The following is a 24,587-nucleotide window of genomic DNA, read 5'->3' as shown; positions in this document are numbered from 1 at the left end:
TGCCAAATTAACATTGATGAAATTATGCTTGCAACTAGGATTTATAGAAACAATGATATTCTCTTTCTGAATCAATCCATGAACCTCCAATAAGGAGATACCAGCAGAAAATAACCCTTTAGGTTCCTTGGTTTCCTTCTTTTCTGTAAAAATAAAATCTTTGCTAGGCTGTGTGTTTGTCTGTGTGAGCTTATCCACAAGATTAGTTTTACGGTCAAAGTGGTCCATAATAGCTTTTGTGAATATGTCCCAAGTCAACGGCCTTCGATAGCAATGTTGATGCCTTTGCCACCATTGCCATCTTTCATTGTCCAAGTACATTTTTCCCATTCTCAGCTGAGTCTCATCATCCATGATGTAATTCAAACTAAAACATTTCTCCATTAGTGCTAGCCATTTGGCTAGATGAGAGCCATAAAATTTATACAAGTCCCTCAAACTCTGATCTTGGCCCGCCATCACAAAAATATATATATATATATATATATTCAGTCATTTTGAATCTTGTTCAGTCAAAATGTGTGCTTATTTGTGTGTTGATAGTGCTCTCTATTGTGTTGACACAGTGCTCTGTAGAGTAGCCTTAGCTTAGAGACGGTGCTCTGCAATGCAATGTCTCCCACTCAGGGCTGTGCTGGTCCCTATCAAGCCAAAACCCCATCCTTTTGCTTGATTTTTTCCAAACTGTTTCACATCTTGTTTGCTGAATGGTCAATGTTTCTCTGTCCTTGAAGTCCAAACTAGCATTTCTTTTCCATGCCCACTTTGGCTTTGTTTGTTCAATGTGTCTTTATGTTTTCTTTATCATTGTCGAATCAATGGCAAAGTTAGCTTATATTGATTAGTCTTTACTTTTCTGAAAAACAATTGTCATAAAGCCTTCATTTCTTTGAAAAAGAAACTGTCATAAAGTTTTCGTTTCTTGTGAAAAGCATTGATTGATCGTTTGTGCATCTAGTTTCTTTATGTTCATCTAAAAATTAAAGGAATGAAAAAAAAAACATGCATAATGCATTTAGAAGTTTGTATGTGCTTGTAGGAGTGGTATAGGGAAAGTTGCATTAGATGTGCTCTATGCTCTTTGTTTAAAGATTTTGATTGCTCTGTCCCTTTTAGTTATGGTTTTCGTTGTTTAAATCGAATGAAAAGAATGTTTCCCATCTTAGTTGAATTCTAGGAGTTTCAGAAAAATCACGTGGTGAACCTGAAAGGAAAACTTTTAAACAAGATCAACTAAAATTTATCTCAATTAACCTAATGGATCATTGTGACTTAACACATAACATTTAGAGTTCTAGGCTAGAGACGTGTTCCAGCATCATTAAACATCGCAATTGTTGCTAATGGTATGCGATACATTCCAAGTGTGATACCTCATTCCAAGTACGTAAGTATATCGTAGCTCGTCCACATACTTTTGAGTATATCGGATGATGTTATAGTATGAAAAGTATAAGGGAATGCTCTCATTGTGCGATTTTGCATTAGACAGTGCTAACACAGATTGGGCTTCCACGTACTTTCGGGTATATTTGGGAGGACTACATTAGGTTGTTATCCATCCATAAGTAACTGAGTCAGCTGCCTTTTATACTGTGATATACCGAAAACAACATTCGGGGAGATTACCTACATGTATGTTAAGTCCTTGGCTCCTCCGAGGTGGTATATTGCAGTTCATAGTTACTTGGTAATTATTTTTCCTAGTTTACCCTCTTTTTGTTTATTTTTTTAATAATAAAATCAATCAGCGATCGTGGAAGAAAATCAACCTTTACCCCATTGTTCACGTAGGACAACGAGTAAACCACCTTTACTGCCTGAAGCTACACCTAGTCAGCGAAAGCGGTCTCATTTAACTGAATCCAGTATATCAAAAACTTCTGGTTCTTCATCTGATTTACCAAAGTCACCTATACCGGTACGTACTGTGATTCCAGTTACTCCTACTATTACTGGTTTATCTACTACTGAAGTGGAACCTTTACAATTACCTAAGGACACTGAAAGTGAACTTAGTGAAATGGTAACTGAAGTTGTCCAACAAGAAGTTGATCCTCAAATAGAAGTTGTTCAAGAAATTCATCCTGAACCCATTGTTCTTTTACTAGAACACTTGGATCCTGAAGTTGAACAACCAGAAGTTGTTCCTGTACCAAAAGATGATCGAGCGGTTTATCCTCATACATCTGTAACTGTTGAGACTTCTCCTTTACCACAGAGTCAAATACCAAAACTTTATTACAGACCTAACGTTGAAATCCTTCCACCCATTTTGATTTCTATTGAAGAGGAATTTGAAGAAGAAACTTCACCTAGAACTCCAACTCGTTTTGGAGCAGGGCTTTATCTTTATCCTTCTTTTCCTTGACTAACTTATACTACTCCTCTTTATCCTATTTACTTTCAAACTCTCGTAGATTCATTAGGATATTTATTGGGTCATTTGACTATGGCTAAAACAACATCCCAGACTGTATCATCTGTTACAGTTGTGACAGCTTCTAATGTCGCTACTTCTTCGATGTATACCACAACACTTAAGTCACATCTGTATGGTGGTCCGTCCGTCCCACTGTGTTACCAATCATTATCTGGAACTCACTCCACTGTTTCTTCTAGTCCATGGTCTTCACCCATGTCGTCCGTAGGAATTTTACCTGGTTCTTCACTTACAGATACTGAACAGTTTGATCCATCAAGTCAATATCAAGTTGGTCCATCTACTTACCATCCAATGTATCCACTTAACATTGGATTACCTCCATATGGAGAACAATAAGCCCAATCTGCTAATTCTCCATACTCTGGGGGACCACCATATGGTAGTATACCATCATCTTTAGGTCCAACTTATTTTGGAATGGTTGTTTGTCAATGGCAGCCTACAATGCCTATTCAACCAAGGCTTGTGTATTCATGACAACCAATACAACCTATTTCATCCATACCTACTACGCCTGTCATTATGACTTTACCACAGTCGCAAGATTAGTTGATTGTATGTCAACCTTTGCAAGCTGGACCTTCAACCTCTTACCCTCAAGTTTTAGGTCTACAGACTCAGTCTTCTCAGGCCATTTTACAACAACCGTTCGTGTATGGAATCCAATAACCTCAGGCTAGTTTACCATTAACTGGGATGACTCAGACTTATACTGGTCCAATTTATCCACAACCTAGTCAAACTTATACTGGTGGGAAACAATTGTTGTATCAACAACCGTGGTAGCCACAATACCAACAACAACAACTCCAACAGTACCAAACTTATCCTGCACTTGGTCAACAAGCCTATGTTGGTTTTGGTCAATAGAAAATTTATCTCGGTTCCCAACAAAAACCTTATACTGGATATGCTCAACAAACCTACCCCTATCAAGGATAACAGTAGTAGATTCCTTATGCTAGTATTCAAAGGTCTATTTCCCAGGCAATTCCATCTTACCTTGGTTATGCTCAACCCGACCTAAACCAATAGTTGCCTTTTGTCGCAACACCTGAATTATCAGATTTAAAGCGACTTACCAATGATCCCATTCTTTATTCAGCTTGGTGGCTGGTGATTCCACACAAATTGCCTTCTGATATTTCTAAGTTCAATGGAAACCCTGGATAAGATCCATCCAATCATGTTATGACTTTTCATTTATGGTGTTCATCCAACTCCCTAAATGATGATTCAGTAAGACTACATATTTTCCAGCGAATGCTTACTGGTCTGGATGTAAAGTGGTATATTGAATTACCACGAGCTTCATTTGACAACTTCATAGCCTTAGCCACTACATTTTTAACCCATTTCAAGTTACCCATCAGATATGAAACTGGAACAGAACTGTTGACTAACTTTAAATAGACCACTGCTACTCACATTTTTTATGATATTCATGAGTGGCATCATTGTTGTCGAATGGTAAAAACTTTTGTTCCTGATCAACTTTTAGCCGAGTGGTTTATTAAATCCTTGTTGTCATCTATCACCAAAGATGTGGCTAAAGGAGGAGTTGTTACTGAAGAGAAAGTAATTTCTCGTGCCCAATACTTAGACTTGATTTACACCCAGTTTGGCACGCTCTATGATCAGATTCCAAAAGCACCTAGACCATATTTTACTATTCCACCACCTCCATCCAGTAAGGACTCTCATGCCAGTGATGGTGTGATAGGTTTTTCAAGCACTCAAACAGCGAGTACACCATCTAGTCAAACACTTGCTATTTCAAATCAAACCATTAAATACACCTGATAATAAACTTGCTTTCGAAATAAATGCCATGTCATCTGACAAAGGTAAAAATGAAAAGCAACCTGGAAGCAAGAAAAAGGGTGAAACCAAAAAGAAATAAAATTCTCCCCCTCAAGAGAAATCATCTGATTCCTCTTCTCCGGCTAGGAAACCTTCTTACCCATGTTTAATTTGTAATGAGGAGCACTTTATGCGAGACTGTCCTCACCACTCTGAAGTCTAAAAAATTCTTAAGACTTTTAGTACATCCGCTGTGTTGACAGACACTTTTCCAAACCCAGAGACTCATTTGGTTGCTACAGATCATGCTTCCACTTCACAAGTGCTTATGCGATCCACCACTAAGCCTAGTATTAATATTTTGGTGACTACACGATGTAAATATTACAGTAATCCACCATCGTTGTTGAATAACCAGGCTATAGATCAACCCAATACTTTGACTTCGACTTTATCTGACTCCATTCCACCACCCATTGCACCAGAGTTAACAATAAAACTGCCTAAGGGAGTTGTTCATAAATCTACATTCAACCCTCAAGCTCGAGCAGCACAAAATTATAACATAGTAGAAGATTTGGCTCAATCACCTTCTGCTATGTCGACGCTTGAGGTGCTTCAAAATTGTCCCTCCCAAAAGCATGCTTTATTGTCAGCAATTGGTGGAATTGATCCAACAGATTCCAATCTTGTAGTTTTTAACCATGCGGGTTATACGCCACAATTACTAGCACAGTTAGCATTCTTGATCCAAGTAAATGCTTTGAATCACCTCATTCACCGAACCATTGTTGACGAAGGTGCATCTACTTGTATCATGTCAATGAATTGCTGGAAAACACTTGGCTCACCACCTTTGTCACGATCACCTATGACGTTAAAAGATTTTGATGGTCACACTTATACACCTTGTGGAATTTTAAGTAACCTGCAGATAGAACTAGGGGGAAAAACTGTAACTGTTGAAGTTGAGGTCGTTGATGGACCCCTTGACTACAATATTTTACTAGGAAGACCACGGGTTTATGCCATGGCCACTGTGGTTTCGACATACTTTCATATGATTGCTTTCCCTCATAAAGGTGGAATCACAGTAATTGATCAACTCGCCTTCTTCTCCTCTATTTCATAGGCAAATGGAAGCGTTCCGTTAGTTCACAGACCTCCGCTATCTCTTCAGAACATTGGAGTAGGTCTCTTCAAAGATTCTTCCCTAATGGACACATTTTCACTACCGTCACCATCACAAACAGTGGAAGTTACAAAAGTTGAGACCTGTAACATGATATCTTCCACTTCATCTGACTCATGGCAGATTTCCAATAATTCCGAAGTTGATATGCATAATGCAACCATTCCACTAAGCCCAATTGAGCTCGCATAGAAATCAATCTTTTTGGCTTGCGCAGTAAAACCAAATCCATCATCACCGATTGTATGGGTTAATCGTTCATTAGAATATGGTACTTCCACTGATCCTTTTTCATGTACATTTTCTACTGATGAAGGAATCATCCAATCAATGATGACAGAAGAAGAACCATGGGCAGATTATCATCATCGATCCCATCTTCCATATCATATAGAAGATATTCCAAATGAACTAAATCTCCCTTCTATCATTGATTTCATTTCGAATTCTGTATTTTTAGACACAGTCGATTCTAAACAAAACTTATCGAATATCAAAGAAATCATTTCTATCGATATTTCGACCAAACCTGTAATTGTAGAAAACATTTGTGTTGGCAAATCTTGTTCTCCATCGGAACTTGAAACTTATCGTGCTCTTTTTCATGAATTTTGCGATATATTTGCTTGGTCATATGAGGAAATGCTAGGAATTGATTCTAGTATAGTTGAACACGAGATTAAAATGTATCTTGATGTCAAGCTGGTACAACAGCACCTCCATCCTGTTCATCTGAAGAAGGTTGTTACCATAAAAGTAGAAGTTGAAAAAATTTTGCATGTTGGTTTCATATACCTCGTTCCTCTTACCGATTGGGTTTCCAATATTGTTCCTGTCATGAAGAAACAAGGAACAATACGAGTGTGTGTTGATTATAGGGATGTTAATCATGCTTGTCCAAAAGACAACTATCCCACTCCCTTTATCAACCAGATAATTGATGAATGTGCCGGATGTGAAATATTTTCATTTATGGATGGCTTTTCCAGCTATAATCAGATCAATATCTGCCTAGAAGACCAATCTAAAACTGCCTTTATTTGTCCCTGGGGCACATTCGCATATAGGAAACTCCCTTTTGGTTTGAAGAATGATGGGGAAACTTTTCAGAGGGCAATGAATTATGCCTTCCACGACATCAAACACATCATTCAACCCTATCTAGATGACTTACCTGCTCATTCAAAGAAACGGGTTGATCACTCGTAACATTTGAGAGCCATCTTTTTACGATGCCGACACTACAAAATTCAACTCAATCCACATAAATGTGTGTTTTGTGTTGGTTCTGGTCATTTTCTTGGTTTTGTAGTGTCTAAAGAAGGAATTTGACTCAACCTCTTGAAGGTTAAGGAAATTCTTGATTTGCCTCCACCTTCCAATTTACTTCAGTTACAGATACTCCAAGGGAAGGCTAACTTTCTAAGGGGATTCATTCCCAACTATGCCGAAATGGCTAAAGGATTTAATCGTCTTTTGAAAAAGGGAATTTCCTTCCATTGGGACCAGATTGCGCAAGCTTCCTTTAATCCATACCCTGATCTGAGCGTCATTAATGTATTCTCCTAATTATAAAAACGACAATTTATTGTATCTCGTCACTGCAGATACAACCATTGATATGGTTTTAGTCCAAGAATAAGATGAGATTGAACATCTGATCTATTATTTGAGTCGTAATCTCAATGATATGGAAGTTAAGGATTCTTACGTGGAGAAGCTAGTTTTGGCTTCCGTTCAAGCTGTACAGAGATTTCGCCATTATATCCTGCTCTAAAAGACCACTTTCATTTCAGATTAAAACCCTATGACATACATCTTGCCACGTCAATTGGTAGGGGGAAAATATTCAAAATGGATCATCATTTTTTAGGAATTTGATTTGGAATTCATCAAATACAAGTCAAATAAATCTCTAGCTTTTGCCGAGCTTCTTTGCGACCTTCCCTCTACCGCCATCAACTCAACAACGGAACCATCAATTCCATATGAGTCTCTGTTTCTGATCTTGTCATCTGACCCTTGGTATGGAGATATACTGATCTATCTCCAAACCAAACTTTCCAATCTAATACCTCTCACTACAACAATGACGTATTCGATATCAAGCCAAAGATTATCTAATCATTGGCAACACCCTTTACCATCGTGGTATTGATATGATTTTTCATAGGTGCCTCACACATGAGGAAGCCGAGAAAGTTCTAAATGATTTCCATTCTCATTCTTGTGGTGGATATTTATCTGGTTATGCTATCGCACAAAAAATTCTCCGTGATGGTTACTTCTGGCCTACCATATTTAACAATTGCATTACTGCTTTTAGAAGTTGTCATGCATGCCAGATTTTTGACCATAAAACTCGATTACCACCTACACCACTACATCCTATCATTGTTGTTGGACCATTTGCAAAATGGGGCATTGATTTCATGACATGTAACCCTCACTAGGCTGGGGGGCATGGATATATTATTGTCACCATTGACTATTTTACGAAATGGGCTGAGGCGATGCCTACATTAAACAACAGTGGTGAGACAGCTGCACTTTTTTTCTTCAACCATGTGGTTGCACGGTTTGGTGTACCACAAGTTGTAGTTATAGATCATGGTTCGCATTTTCGCAATCATATGATGACTGAATTAACTGCCAAGTTAGGACTAACACATGATAGTTCTACTCCTTATTATCCACAAGCTAATGGGAAAGTTGAAGCCATCAAAAAAATCCTTAAGCGAATGCTTCAACAAATGATAGGAGTTCACAAATGAAACTGGCATTTAATCGTGTACTCAACTTTGTGGGCTTACCGAACCTTAGTAAGAAACGAAACTGGATTCACACCTTTTTGATTGGTGTATGGTCTTGAGGCAATCCTGCCAATACAATGTGAGATTTCACCACTAAAACTCACAATTGGCTTGTTACCTGACACTTCTAATGAGGAATCACGTTTCTTAGAACTCATCCATCTAGATGAAACACATCGTGAAGCCACATTGGCCAATGAAGCACATAAGAAATGAATTAAGGCGCAATATGACCGCAATGTCAAGCCTCGCATATTCTCAGAAGGAGGCCCGGTCTTTCTTTATGATCAGGAAGCCGAGAAATTAGGAACAAGAAAATTTGAACCACTATGGATGGGCCCCTACATTTTCAAGCGTCTTTTGGAAAAAGGCGCTTACTAGTTGGTTGATTATGATGGAATTTCATTGTCGTAGACCCGAAACGGTTGTATCTTAAACGTTACTATGATTGATTGCGCATAGTAAAAACATTGTCTATATATGCTTTGATTGCGTGTGTGTGTCATAGTGTGACTTTTAAAGTTTTTATGTGGTTAGCAATCCACTTTGCATTTGTTGCAGATGTCGAAATCTTTGAAACCATTTATTGGTTATGCTGATGGTGCTAGTCGTAGTACGCAGAACCTATCCTCTGCAGCATGGGACATATTCGCTCCAAGTGGCGAGTTAGTGATTTTTCAAGGGATTTGTATTGATTGTTCTACAAACAATATCATTGAATATAGCACATTGATCGAACTCCTCTCTAATTCCATTTCACTTGGCATTCGCCGAATCATCCTTAGGCTAGACTCACAACTTGTCGTACTACAACTTACGAATGTTTATACCTTCTAAATTCTAACTATTCATCGTATATTCCTTAGAGTTCATCTCTTGGAAAGACATTTTGATTACATTAAATATCAACACATTTCCAGAAACTTTAACAGATTGACTGATTATTTAGAGAATTACGGGTTAAACAAACATTTACAACATATGTAAAGAGTAAATTTTCAATTCACATCAATAGTTGAATAAGACTACACATAACCATACAAAAACACTGAAAGTAAAATAGATAGATGTTCAAAGATTTTACAAAAGTTTGTGTCCAAGACATGTTTGTCATCTCACCTCAAAACCACAAAATGCATACAGTAAATCATCCTAAGTAGATCTAATGATGCTCATGATAACAGGTCACTGCCTGAGCTACCATGCACAATAGCCTCATCCAACAGCTGGGTACACCAATAGTATGGCGTTGTAGTCTCATCGGTAACTCCTCAATTCGAACATTTGGTATACTAAGGGTTAACCCCTCTATATGATGTTGCAACTCCGCTAGTGTCTTGATCAGATCTAAATCCTGGAGAACTACTCTTCTGACATTTCTCCCCATTGGTTCACCCGCCTCCTTTTGATGACCCATTGGTCAAATAGTGCCAACATATGTATACATGAGAACATTTTTAGTTTAGTCTTGGAAACATCAAGAAACACAAAAACATGTAAAAACTCAAAAAATTAAAAATACATGGTCAAAAAAAATTTACCTATAGCACCCCATTAAGCACCCACTGGTAATCTCAAATATGGATCTCTACAGAAATCCATTCCTGCATATGGATGCTCCTCTATGATAATTTGTTGTCGATGGATCCAACTGAAGAATGTGGTAGAAAATTGGATTGATGACTGTCCAACATGTCTAGCCATCAACTCTACCCATCTTTGCATCCATGGATCTCTAGGACCAGCTAAACTCAGTGTCACATGTTGAGTTTGTATCAATGGAATTCTCTCCAAAGTAAAAGCGATCAAGATCGATCCATAATTGAAATTTTTTGTCTTACCATTTTTTACTTTAGCCATCTGCTCTTTCATCAAAGAGAATACTACCTCACACCAGTTGAACATAGCTGGCTCGAGACACTCGAGCGCATACTACATGTATGTTCTATTCGCGACATGAAGTGTCATGCTACCCACCAACTTTGTGATAGTAAAGAGGATTGTTCGCAAGGGCATATCACGAACATCCCTGATGTTTATCTTTCCATCTTTGCTAGGCCGTGTACCTGGCCAGAAGAATTGTCGAATGTGGTCCCTCACTGATTCACCACCACGGGAAGAACCTAAAAGAGAAATGGGGGCATCATGTCTCGACAATCCTATGAGAAATTAAATATCATCGATCAATATATGGAAAACTTTGTCCCCTATGTGAAAACTATGTCCCGTTGGATCCCATGAATGAACCAAGAACTGCAATAGTTCTAACTGTTGCCTCATCCCGGATAACCTGAAATATTTGAGTAACCCACAATCTCTAAGGGCCTCAACAGTACCAGGATCATTTAGGGCAACCATATCCTATTCTTCATGTTCTCTTTCATGTCATGTGATAGCCATTTGATATAATCAAAGTCTGAAATCACACCATAGGATTAGTTAGGATCCATTTCATGCAAAAAAATGAAGATATTTTGGGTAGAAATGATGAATCAAATTTCTAAACTGTGCCCAATGCACCCCTGATCTTTAGATAGTGCGATGCAGAGTAGTTTCCCTTCTGTTTGACTGCTCTGCAGTACATTTTTTGATGCGTAAGAGTGCGCTGATCCTAGGACATGATATATTTACCCTAGGGACCCCAAAACCCTAACAATTTTGCCTTAAATTGAAAAAGAATGACCTTAAATGAAAGAGAAGAGGTAGATATCCTACTCGATCCTGACGGTATGAAGAATGATCCATAGAATCTCCCGCAATCAACTGCTAAAGTTTGAGGTAAAAAACTGTTTTAGAGCACAAAAATGAATGGTAAATTTCAAATGGTAAAATGAGTTGGTAAATTCTTGTTTTATGGTTATTTCATGTTCATTAAATGAATAAACTATAGTTTTTAACTATTTTTACCAATAAAATAGGTATGTTTAATCAGTTTGGTGGTTCTTTAAGCAAGTTTACAACTGACATAGTGAATTTGACGTGCATGATCATAAAATCTACTTTTGACCACAGAGCATACTTTTATCTCTTTTTCGAGCTCTGTTAAACATCGAAAAAGGAACCGCCCTAGATTCCGCTTTTAGCTCTTTTAGACTCTCAAAATATGAAAATATTATCGAGCGCTTGTACTTTACAGCTCGTAAATGGATTGGAAATGAAATCTACTCAGTATAAGTTTAACCCTTTTTTGGACTGAGATAGATTACTTATGAAAAAGGAATACGTTGATCGAACATGGTCAATAAGTTCTCTCTTGTATTATTTTACGCTTTTTCGGACTTGAGAGACAAATTTACGAAAAATAACTTGCAGAGTTTTCTTTTTGTCCCTTTTCAAACTCCCTAAACATGAAAAGGACAAAGTTCTCATTGCCAGTAAACTTGTTAAAGCATCAAATAGCGACAAACTTGTCCATCATGACAAGACCGAGTCTCACCTTCACTACACTTGTTAAAACATCACATGGCGATGGATTCACCCGAAGGGTAGAATTATACATCAAGCATATGTTATCCTCCTCAAGCTTGTTCAAAAATAAAGAGGTAATGGTTAGCAATGACTGGGGAAAATGGGAAAAGGAATAAATCACTTTATGGTAGCAAGTCGCTCTTGAACATGACACTTTCACTTCATCTCTGTGACTATTTGGGTTGGGTTATCTGCTTGATGGTTATCATACCTATGTTCTATCACACCATCCATCACTTTGGTTTTGGGTCAATGCTGCCAATTCATTCAGTGTCACCGACATGTTTAACAGAAGTCACTCAGTAAACTTCATCCTTTGCAATACTCATAAACCTTCATTTTCATGACCGCCATTCCTGAACATTGTATCATTAGTCACATTCTGTCTTCAAAATCATTACAATCGTTTTGTGTCATTGATAGGGGATACATCAAGGCCCTCCTGCAGCGAGTCTCTTCTTGTCGACACCAACACAGTATCCAGGAAGTTGACTTAGAAACACTCTTCCAGTACCTTGAGGCTTGCATACATCAATGGCAAGTTTCTCCCTTCTAGTGACAGGTTGACATCACAGACCTTCAACCGAAAGACTTTGTATGGTGTTCGACATCAAAACATCTATTCACACCATGCAGAATGTATTATAGCACCTTGAGAATCATTATCATTATTGGTGATTTCTCTCGCATCTGTTAACAACTTACATCATTGGCTAGTAATAAGACAATGTCTTCCCATGTTCAAATTCAGATCACATTTTCACATGGTTATACTCAAACTTGAGCAAATGATTGGACAAGATAGAGGACCTCGGATCTAGTTTCATCCATCCGGGCTGCAATTTCAGGAAAGTACTAAATCATTTGAATGATGGATTTACATAAATAGTCATCTTATCATGGATCTATATCTATAGACGACTATCTGATTTATGTACATGTAATGAAAAGTTTATATGTTGAGCATGGGTATGCCTTCCCTCAGGAATTCATGAAAAATTCAAAGATATCATGATATTATGTATTGTAATCGATGTAGGTCATTGTCTGCTTCAGATCCTCCTCATCACATCATAAAGCATATCACTCAACATTATCATTTTTTACTTCATACTTTAGAGGGTAGTTGTTATAGGTCTATTTGGGCACATCACTACCGAAAATCAGATCAGTGTAAACAGGGTCTATCAAACCCTAATTCAGTTGCTACATGCCCTAGACATGCCACCTCATTAAGTGCTTTCATGCATGAGAGTTTCCTGACTTCAAATCCTGTTGAATTGCTTCCTTGGGTCACCAGCGCACCCCTGGTCAGTGGTAAGTGCTCTGCAGAGCAGGTAGCCCCATTCAAGGTGTTGAAAATAGAAACAAGAAACGATAAAAATAGAATCCAGAGTATTCCAATTTTAATTTTTCCTTAAATTAAAATTGTGAATTAAAATTTGACTCTAGTCTCACCAGCTGCTTGGAAATAATTAATTAATTCATTATGGATTAATTAGTTGGAGAAATTCAAGTTAGAAGTCTATTTGCAATCATGCAACAATTATCCCTTAAATTAAGGAGATTATCCCTTAACTAAGGAGATAAGATTGAGTTATGTTTGAGTTGTAATTAGTTAACTCAACTTACTGAGTTAAGTCCAATTAAATTAGTTCCAAACTGTTTGAGGAACTAATTGTGAGTTATCAGTTAGTTGATGCATGCATGCACTCAACTAGTGTACTCCAGATAATTGAAGATTCCCTCATCAGAAACTCATGCATGTCTATTCTGAGAAAGACCCGGTTGAGCTAAATGTCAAGGACAGGCTACTATTAGTTGCATGTGTTTTCCTATAAAGGAACTCATCCATGCAGTCAAGGTAAGGTTCCTTGAGGATTGTGAAGTTCTGACAGTGTGTTAGAACAGTGTTTGAGAGTAGTGTTACACTGGGTGAAGGAGATCATCCCAGAGGTAACTGTGCAAGGAAATAGGAGCTTGGAGGGCAGAGGAGAAGGCTTGTGAGAAGCTTTGAGTACCTGTGAGCATCCAGGAGGATTGTATTGAGAGCTGGCTAGCTGTGAGAGCTAAGGCTTTGTATAATTCTGATGTATTTCCACCTTATATGATAATACAGATAGTGAGGTTTTTAGCCGAGGCTTTCCCTTGAGTATTTTCTGTGTTTCATGTGCATTGATTCTTCTTCTTATGGTTATATGTGTTTAGCTCTGATTCAGCTCGATCTTTAGGCTTCCACAAGTGTAGAAGTAGATTATAGTATTTTGCTTTGGTATATTGCATTATTGAGTTAATCTACAGTCAGATTTTCTACATAGATCTCAAAGGTAGATTTGTATAGAATTTGCAGGAAATTCGACATTGTATTGGAGCCAATTTTATCAGAGTTGTGAATATTATACGGTGAAGAGAATTTGAAGTTTGAAGTTTGGGGTTACAGGTGCAAATCGAATTCATATCATACTTCAAGATTGGCCAATGGCGTTTTATGGCTTGAGACTTGAGTATGCCTTGGAAGGTAGCTCGAATTACATAGCATGGAAAGATCGCATGGAGGCTGTATTAGAAGACAATGGCTTGAAGGATTTCATTGATCAAGAAATCCCAAAGCCAGGTTCAACTAATGCTCAAGATTTGGCTGAGTGGAAGAAGTGTGTGGCGAGGGCGAGACAGATCATCCTTGAGGGAGTTCGAGACCATATTGTCTCAAGTCTCTGTTATGGAACCAGCTCAAGAAAAGATAGAAAAGATAGATCAACGCCTTAGAATTCAGCCTCTTCAAGGTGGCAACCTCCTTTACATTACATAAATGAACAATTCTTGGATGATACAAATGACAAAACCTCCTTTCTATATATAGGAGTCTAAGGAGTCACAATATAATCCAGCCGACCTAACAATAATAATATAAAACCACAAAAATAACAATAGAGGGATTCTATGGGACATAGAAATAACAACATGGGGGTAATAGGGGCACAACAATATAAAGAAGGGGTAAAACTACAATAGTAATGGGGTAATCACTAGTATTATAGGGACCTAACATGCCCCTCTCCTTCAAAAAAGTGTTGTCCTCAATGCTTGAGTAGTTCTGGATACTTCTGCATAAAATTCTCATCCTCCCATGTGGAATCTTCAGCGGATAAGTTCTTCCACTTGATAAGATACTCTGAAATTGATCGATTTCGTAGCTGTCGAGTTCTTGTTTCTATGACTGCTACCGGTTCCAATATAATTTTTCCTTCCTCGTCAAGTTCTGGAAATATTGTTTGAACTGGGAGCTTGTCGCCTATAACCTTCTTTAAACATGAAACATGGAAAACTGGGTGCAATCGAGAAGCTGCAGGAAGCTCCAATTTGTATGCCATAGTACCAATCTTTTGCAACACCTTGTACGGACCATAATACTTTGGTGATAATTTATTATCCTTCTTAGCTTGCTTTAGGGACATTTGCTTATATGATTGTAGCCGAAGGAATACCCAATCACTTACATCAAAACTTCTTTAATTGCGATGTTGATCTGCCTGTTGTTTCATTCTATTTTGTGCCAACACGAGGTTATCCTTTAAGAGTTGGAGGACTTGTTGTTGATGTTCGATGTGATGTTCCACTTCCTGAACCTTAGAATTTTCTCTTAAATATGATGTGATGGATGGTGGTTGATACCCATAAAGTGCCATAAATGGGGTCATTTTTGTTGCTGTATGGAAGGAAGTGTTATACCACCATTCAGCCAGAGGCAACCATTTGACCCATTGTGTCTGTTTATCAGATACAAAGCAATGAAGATATCCTTCCAAACATTTGTTTACTATCTTAGTTTGCCCATCAGATTGAGGATAATAAGATGAGCTATGAGCTAACTGAGTACCAAGACAAGAAAATAATTTTGTCCAAAAATTTCCAGTGAAAATGGGATCTCTGTCACTTACAATAATCTTTGGGTTTCCATGTACCTTTTGAATTGTTTCCATAAATGCAGTAGAAACTGTACTGGCTTTAAATGGATGTGATAATGCACAAAAGTGTGCATACTTGGTAAGTTTGTCAACTACCACCATGATGACACTCTTTCCCTGAGACTTGGGTAAACCTGTGATAAAATCCATTGAAACCTCCTCCCAATGTCCGCTTGGAATGGATAAAGGTTGTAATAGACCCGGTGTCTTAATTGTTTCAACTTTATTTTGTTGGAAAACCAAACATTCCGCCACAAACTTTTGAATATCTGATTTAAGGCCATCCCAAAAAAATTCCTTCTTAACCCTGTTGTAAGTTTTTAAAAATCCTGAGTGCCCTCCTAAGGGAGAAGTGTGCAATTCCATAAGAATCTTTTGTTTTAGCTGGGAATTCTTACAGAGGTATAAGCGATCTTTGTACCATAATGAATCATTCTTCCTGCTAAATGCATCAGATGTACTGGAATCTTGTTGTAGCTTTCGAATAAGTGCCCACACTTCTTCATCATTCTTCCATTCCTCCCTTGCTTCGTTTATCCAATCTGTTTGGATAATAGAAATGGCGCACAACAATGCTTCCACATCCTCATCCTTTCTTGAGAGTGCATCTGCCACCACATTTTGCTTCCCTTTTTTGTAGATGATTTCAAAGTCATAACCCAACATCTTTGTGACCCACTTTTGTTGCTCTTCAGAGGATAATCTTTGTTCTAAAAAGTATTTAAGGCTATCATGATCCATTTTTACCTTGAGGTGTCTTCCCAGTAGGTAGGGTTGCCATTCCTTAAGTGCATGGAGTATTGCCAACATTTCCTTCTCATAAATAGCTTTGCTTAAAAACTTTCCCTTGATTGGACGACGACTTTCAAAAGCAATGGGTCTTTCATCTTGCATTAGAACAGTACCAATTCCATTTCCTGAAGCATCACATTCCACAATAAAGGTTTTTGTGAAGTCCGGTGTAGCTAAGACTGGTGCTTGGCACATTGCCTCTTTAAGATGTTCAAAGGCCTTTGTTGCTTCCGGAGTCCATGAAAATGCATCTTTCTTCAATAATTTTGTTAGAGGTGCTGCTATTCTCCCATAATTCTTAACAAACTTGTGATAATACCCTGTCAACCCAAGAAATCCTCGCAGATGCTTTATGGACGTGGGGATTTTTCATTCCTTAATGGCTTTAATTTTGCTAGGGTCTACCTTAACTCCTTCATGAGATACAATATGACCCAAATATTCCACCTCCTGGACTCCAAAGAAACATTTGGATCTTTTTGCATATAATTGTTTCTCCTCCAATAGTTGTAGCACCCTATCAACATGTTCAACATGATCCTTCCAAGACTTGTTGTAGATTAGTATATCATCAAAAAATACTAACACAAATTTTCTAAGGAATGGTTTGAAAATTGAATTCATCAAACCTTGAAATGTTGAAGGTGCATTAGTAAGGCCAAAAGGCATGACCAAAAATTCATAATGACCCTCATGAGTTCTAAATGCCGTTTTTGGAATGTCTTCAATCTTCATTCTGATTTGATGATATCCCGAACGAAGATCCAACTTGGTGAAGTAAATTGATCCATGCAATTCATCCAGTAATTCATCAATGACAGGAATGGGGAACTTATCTTTAATAGTGAGCTTGTTGAGCTCCCTATAATCCGGACACATGCACCATGATCCATCCTTCTTGTGCACCAATACTACTGGAGCAGAGAAAGAACTTTGACTTGGTTGAATTATACCAGCCTCTAGCATTTCTGCAACCATACGTTCAATTTCACTTTTTTGGACATAGGGATATCTGTACAACCTGATGTTTGGAGGAACACTTCCTGGAATCAGATGAATAGCATGATCATGATCATGCATAGGTGGGAGACCTTTGGGAGTCTCAAATACCTTGGAATGATTGTCCAGGACTTTTTGGAGATCTAGAGAAATAGATGATTCCGATGTGGAAACATCTAGCGAACATAATTGTGCAATTACACCTCTTTGCTCCTTTTCTAGAAGCTTTGTCATACCATTAGAGCTGATTATCTTTCCTGGTTTCCCTGCAATACCCCTTAATTCAAATTCCTTTCCTTCTGTAGAAAATTTGATGAAAAGTTCTTGAAAATTAAAAGCTATTGTGCCCAAGGATTGTAGCCATTGGACTCCTAGTACAACATCAGCACCTCCCATTGGAATGGAAAGCATTGGGCTAGTCAATACATATTCTCCCATGGATAGCTTTATATTATGGCATCTTCCAGAGAAATTTATTGTTCCTCCATTTGCGATCATCACTTGACACTCTGGTGCTGGATATAGGAAGCAATTCAATTCTTTTGCTACCCTACAATGACTAAAATTGTGCGTACTTCCTGAATCAATCAACACTATTACCTTTTTCTTCTTGATTTGTCCTTCTATCTTGATGGTTTGAGGAGTGGTAATTCCCGCCAATGCATTACAAGATATGGTCGAATTTATTTGTTCTTCATCTAGGCTTTGTTCCTGGAGTATATCTTCTTCTTTTGACCTTTCTTGCTCCTTTCCTTCTTCCTCTTCACAATCTATGTAGAATAATTTCTTCTCAGCACACTTATGACCTTTAGTGTATTTGCTATCAAAACTGTAACAAAGCCCTTTTGCTCTTTTTTCTTCCAATTGTTGTGGTGTCAACCTTATAGGTTGTGGAAGACTAGGGGCAACAACACTTTCGTCTTTATAGTTGTGAGTGGTATGCTTCCTGGTTGCCATAATTTTGCTTTCCATTTTTCTTGCTAACCTGAATGCCTTCTCTAATGAATCAGGTTCCCAAAGGTGAACATCATGTTGGATATTATCCTTTAAAGACCCTATGAACACATCAATCCTATGCTCCTCTAGAATATCTTTTACCCTTATGTTCAATTTTTGGAACTCCTCAATGTGCTCAATTACTAAACCCTTTTGTTTGAGACTTATCAATTGGCTAAAAAAGTGTTTCTTTTTGTATCTTCATAATGTGCTATCAATTCTTCCGTAAAAATTGCCCAAGTGATAAATTTTTTATGAGAGCAAAGCCATTGATACCATACAAACTGATTTGGTTCCAAATATACAGTTGCCATACGTACCTTTTGTGTGTTTTGCACATTATTGAGATCGAAGAACTGCTCCATCTGTAATATCCATGTGGCGAGATCCTTGCCATCAAACTTCCTCATATCGATTTTTGGAATATGGTGGGTCTTCGATCCAACATTAGAGTCTATGGAATCATGATTAACATTACTTTTGTTCACATCATGAGTTTCCTTTACAACCTTTTCACCATTAGTAAGTATTTCTTGTAGAAAATTTCTCAAATCTGTCTTCAAATCTGCCATGTCTGTCTTCAAATCTGTCTTCAAATCTGCCATGTCTCTCTTCAAATCTGTCTTCGAATCATCCATCTTAGCTTCCATTCCCTTTATCTTAGATTCCACACCATTTATCTTAGATTCTACGCCATTTATCTTAGCTTCTGTTAGCTTTTGTGAGCGTGACATTTGTTGCACTTGTTCTTGTAATTTTGATATATCATGTAGCATTTCTTCCTCTTCTTCATGAGTCATGCTGGAGCTTTCAGTTTCCTTACTAGGTGTTTGCATTTTCTTTCCTCGGGGCATCAGTTACCAATAATAATGCTTTACTATGCCCTTTGAATTCCGTTAAACCAAGCTTACACAAAAATTTAAAAAAAAACTACACACCTTTTTTCACTTTATAGAAGCCTGATATTGAATCTGATGTATCTTTGTAATTTCGAATCATCCAGTTCCAAAATTGTGACCTGTAGTAGCATTCTGCGTCCTCTTTCCAATGCCACAAGTCTAACCCAAATTGGATTCTCCAAGGAAGAGTTATGTGAAATCTCCCACAGTGACTTGCTTTTAGACTAGTTCAGTAGAGCGAACTTGTACGACGTGCCATGAGTCACTATTTCAACCTTTGGATCTAAAAAACGCATACAAGAAACTACAGTCCGTGCTCTTTCTGTACCTTCTTACGAAATTTCAATCCGATCCACAGAGAGAAAGTTATGACGATTTTCCCCAGGTCACCTGTTTTGAATGTAATTCAGGAGTTTGCAAAAAGACCAACTTCCTTAGATCATATCTCCGCAAATATCACGTGAAAAGCTCTGAAATTCGGACCCAAGGTTCAGCGTGATTTCTTCTCAAATGGGATTTTTTTGCGACTTCTGAAACATCACAGAAAAAAAGTTATAGCGAAAATTCCACGATAACCTATTTGGAGCAGCGAAACCCTAGAATCCAAAGCTCTGATACCAAATGTTATGGAACCAGCTCAAGAAAAGATAGAAAAGATAGATCAACGCCTTAGAATTCAGCCTCTTCGAGGGGGCAACCTCCTTTACATTACATAAATGAACAATTCTTGGATGATACAAATGACAAAACCTCCTTTCTATATATAGGAGTCTAAGGAGTCACAATATAATCCAGCCGACCTAACAATAATAATATAAAGCCACAAAAATAACAATAGAGGGATTCTATGGGGCACAGAAATAATAGCATGGGGGTAATAGGGGCACAACAATATAAATAAGGGGTAAAACTACAATAGTAATGGGGTAATCACTAGTATTATAGGGACCCAACAGTCTCCATGGGAAGGATGCTCCATATTAAATGTGGAAGACATTGAAGGACCTCTACTAGAACAGTACTGACTAGAGGAAATTGGCACTCAATGATAAGCTTCGAAGAATCAAGATGGAGGACGGGCATACTATTTCCACATATCTGAACAAGATCACCACCTGTAGAGATGAGATTGAAAGTGTGGGAATAACTACTGCCAATGATGATATGGTGAGCCTCACTCTCCTTGGCCTTCCAAAGAGCTGGAATAGCTAGAAAGACTTTGTGAATGGAAGGGAGAAATTGTTGGATTGGGAATGATTGTGGTTGGATCTCATTACTAGTTTTTGCATGCATGGTTATGCATGTGTTCTCTTCGTTCTCTTGTTGTAATTGGAAAGGGTTTTTCCAGGTGTGATAGTGTTTTTAGCCTAGCCTTTCCATTTCTGGATAGCCATGGTGTGGTGGGTTCTTTTGTATGTGGTTGAGACGGATTTTTGAATGGACTAAAGCTGAGTGGGGTGCTCCTAGGATTATTCACAAGGCCTAGGAATCCTAGGATGGGATACACGGTAAATCCTAAATTTGAACACCTCGATTGATCCTAGGTATCCCCTGATTGTTGAATGGTGGGATAAAGGGTAAATCTCAGTGGTGAGTACCCTTGATTGGGCCTAGGAATCTCGAGTCAGAATACACTGTAAATCCCGGAGCATGGAAAACTCGTAGGCCTAGAAATACCTTGATTAGTAATGGAAAGATATGCGATAAATCTGAGAGGTTGGGATAGACAAATCCATCAAGGTGTAGGTGGAGAGATCGGGTGGAATCTATGCTTTTTTTTGGCCTAGTGGTTTGGAGAGGATTGTGGTAAAGCTTGGTATTATATGTTTATTGTTTATGGCCTAGTGATCCAGTGGGGATTGCGGTAAATCCTAGTTCTAGTATTGAGGGTAAGGTGATGTAGCCTCGGGAAGACCTGGTTGATTTTGTCTATAAGTCCCACATTCATGCTTGGAATATGGCACAAGGGCGATTTGCTGAAAAAATATTTGGTTCAACCAATCTATGGTCGGGTGGTACATGGAAATCCTGAACCTAGTTGGCCTAATCATTCATTAATAAGAATTATTTCTCCTTAGTATTTTATGAGTAATTGTACTAGCTCATATGAGGCATTTTTGGTTTATGTATCCTTGTTATTGTTGTTGGATATATGCTAGTTATGAGCATGTTTTATGACAGTGATGATGGATAGATATCATCATGTTTTGATTTGTAAATGAATGTAAAATGAATATATGGCCTAATAGATGATAATGCAGCTAGTGTGACCAGGCATCGATTCTTCTTAGCGATTCTCAAATAAGTATGAGACCCCTATGCTCATATATGTTGTTATGACTTGTAGAATGCATATTTGTGACATGTGACGAAATTGATGTCATGGCTAGTAGGGGTCCAACCAAGTCTCTCTTCAAGTATTTGTGTTTGTATCATTTTTTCTATGTTACTTTTCATTCCTGAAATTTTCATGGAGTTCTAGGTACTGACCTGAGTCCTGGCCCTGAAAAAGTAGCACAAAATCCATGGTCGTAAGCTCAGAACTAGTTGAAAATGACCCCAGTCACTTCATGCTCATGTTGTAAGAGCGGCTGAAGGACACCAATCGCATGCATGCCCATGTTATAGGAGGATCTAGGGCAGTGAAGTGTCAAGTTGTCTCATAGGTTGATCACCTCGAAGGGTTGGTTGGCTAATGTAGGCTCTGTGACATGGGCATAAGGTTAGATTGGTTGTGTTGTGTTGGTTCCACTTCATTAACTGTACATGGGGAGTTGCATTAGATTGTAGTAGCATCTCGTTGCATGTTTACCCCATTGGATCGGTTAACTTGGGTAAATGTGGGAGGAGGGCATTACATAGTTGTTTTCATGTTTTGGGAGAGAGTTGGATTTTAGTACAACTTATGATTCACAAAAATATGGACAGACAGAGAGGGTGAATAGGATTGTTTAGGACATGTTGAGGATGTATGTTATGCATCAAAAAGGAAGTGGGAAGAGTATCTTCCACTATTAGAGTTTTCTTATAATAATGTGTATCAGGAATCCTTGAAAATGAGTTTGTTTGAGGCATTTTATGTGTGTAATTATAATGCTCCTATCAATTGGAGTGATCTATTTAAAAGGGTATTGATCAGACCAGACATGTTTGTAGAGATGGAACAGGAAATGCAAGTTATTAAAAGGTATTTAAAGGCATCATAGGACATGTAAAAGAGTTATGTAGATCAACACAAGTTATTTAAGGTGTTTCAGGTTAGGTAGCATGTGTACTTGCACATCAATTCCAAGAGGAGGTCCTTGAGGATTGGACCATGTGCAAAGTTGGCACCTCAATATTACAAGCCTTTTGAGATCCTTCAGAGGATTAACTAGAAAATTGCACTTCCTCTGACACTGAAATTCCATGATGTTTTCCAAGTTTCATTACTTAAGAAGTATGTCCAGGTTGTTGATCATGTGATTAACTGATCTATATTACATGTGGAAACAGAGGGAGAATTGTAGCTAGAACCATAATGCATATTGTACCAAAAACATATAATGCTCTGTAATAGAGTAATCAAGTAGGTTAAAGTGTAGTGGAAGCACTTTGGACCCGACGAAGCTACATGGGAGATGTTCGATCAAATGCAGGCTATGTTTCCTTCATTATTTGATGGTTTGAGAAAATGAGTTTTTGGTATATGTATCTGTATATATATGGATGTTTTTTTATATACTACAATGATCTGTGTTATAATGCTCCAATAAGTGGTATGATTGTCATGGTTGTAATAGTTTTCATTGTAAATAATGCATCAAGCAATGTTGTAAAGCTCCAAGGGAAACATGTTATTTTTTCTGCGATTTGTTGGTCACAGGTGTCAAAATACTAAGGAAGAAGTTCCCCCAAGGGGGAGGGCTTTGTAACAACCCCTGGTTGATTTTCCATGTAAATAAAATAAGACCAAGGTCATGGGAAATGTATTCCAAGCTAAATATCGGTCAAAAAATAACGATGGGTACCACTTGTGATTAATTTATGGCCATGGAAATTGGCAAAGGAAAAGAGGCAATGATTGGAATTTTATCTACAAAATAAAGGAAAATAGGAGAAAATGAAGGTGAAGGGACACATATTCACATGAGAGGGAAATTAAAGGAAAAATGAAGGAAAATGAAGGAAAATGAAGAAAATGGAGGCATCAATGATAAAAAGGTGTTGACACCTAATCACAGGGATTGGTTGAACAATTGTAAATAATGTAAATAATTAATAAGAGAAAATAAAGACTCATCGGGAGATGAAACTCATCAGTCGCTCCCTCATGTATATAACTATGAATAGCTACAATTAATAAACATAATCTGATTTGAGGAGTTACCTCTCGGCCTGACATGGTATCAGAGCCAACTCCCAAAATTAGCTTTTGTGTTGTAACTCCTTGTATCAATTTTCTTCCATATGCTGCCCCTTTATTCTCTGCACTCTCTGCCTTACTGTCCATATGGTATTTTTTTAATCATTGCTGCATAATTATCCCGTTGTGCCCACTGCATCAAATTACTAGTTTCATATACCTCTGTCATATTAATGAGCATTATGGTATTGGTATCTTCGCTCTTTGAAGCCCTACACTGTACCACCACTTATCGTAATTGGAATGCTCTCTTTGCATACACGCTTCCTGCCAATATAGTTGTTGTATTACATTATTTTATGTCTGTTGTATTACATTTCTGTTGTCCATTGTGGTATCGCTCCCATAGCGTTGCTCCACAGTCGGCCTCCTGATCACTTTCCATGATAAGTCTATCGATCATTATATGCATTTGTTGATAAATTAGATTGGAATTCACAGTGGCAAGTGATCACCATCTACATTTTTTGATAGATTGGATTGAAAGTCCCAACAGCACAGTGCTCAGGAGGGAGTGTTGACTATTACTGTTCCCAAGCATTCCATTGCCAAAGCTTCGGGCCTCTCTGGTTGCTCATACTTCTGGCCTCTCTTCACTATATTGTCTCCACTCTAATACGCAACCAACAACTCTTGCCTTGTTCTCCTCAAAACTTCGTTGTGTTGCTCCTCCTCCCACGTTTTCGTTGCTCCTCCTCCCACGTTGTATGTTGCTCCCTCCAGTACGTTGCTCCCTCCATACCACCCCTCCTGGCCCCTCCTCCCCAAATATACTAATACTATAAATATCATATTGCATTTTTTTTCAC

This window comes from Pinus tabuliformis, chromosome 3_1 (genome assembly GCF_031772625.1).
Source record: "Pinus tabuliformis cultivar Carrire ecotype Pingquan chromosome 3_1, CPIR1, whole genome shotgun sequence".
In the NCBI taxonomy this organism is placed as follows: Eukaryota; Viridiplantae; Streptophyta; class Pinopsida; order Pinales; family Pinaceae; genus Pinus; species Pinus tabuliformis.
Note: the sequence above shows the minus strand (reverse complement) of the source record.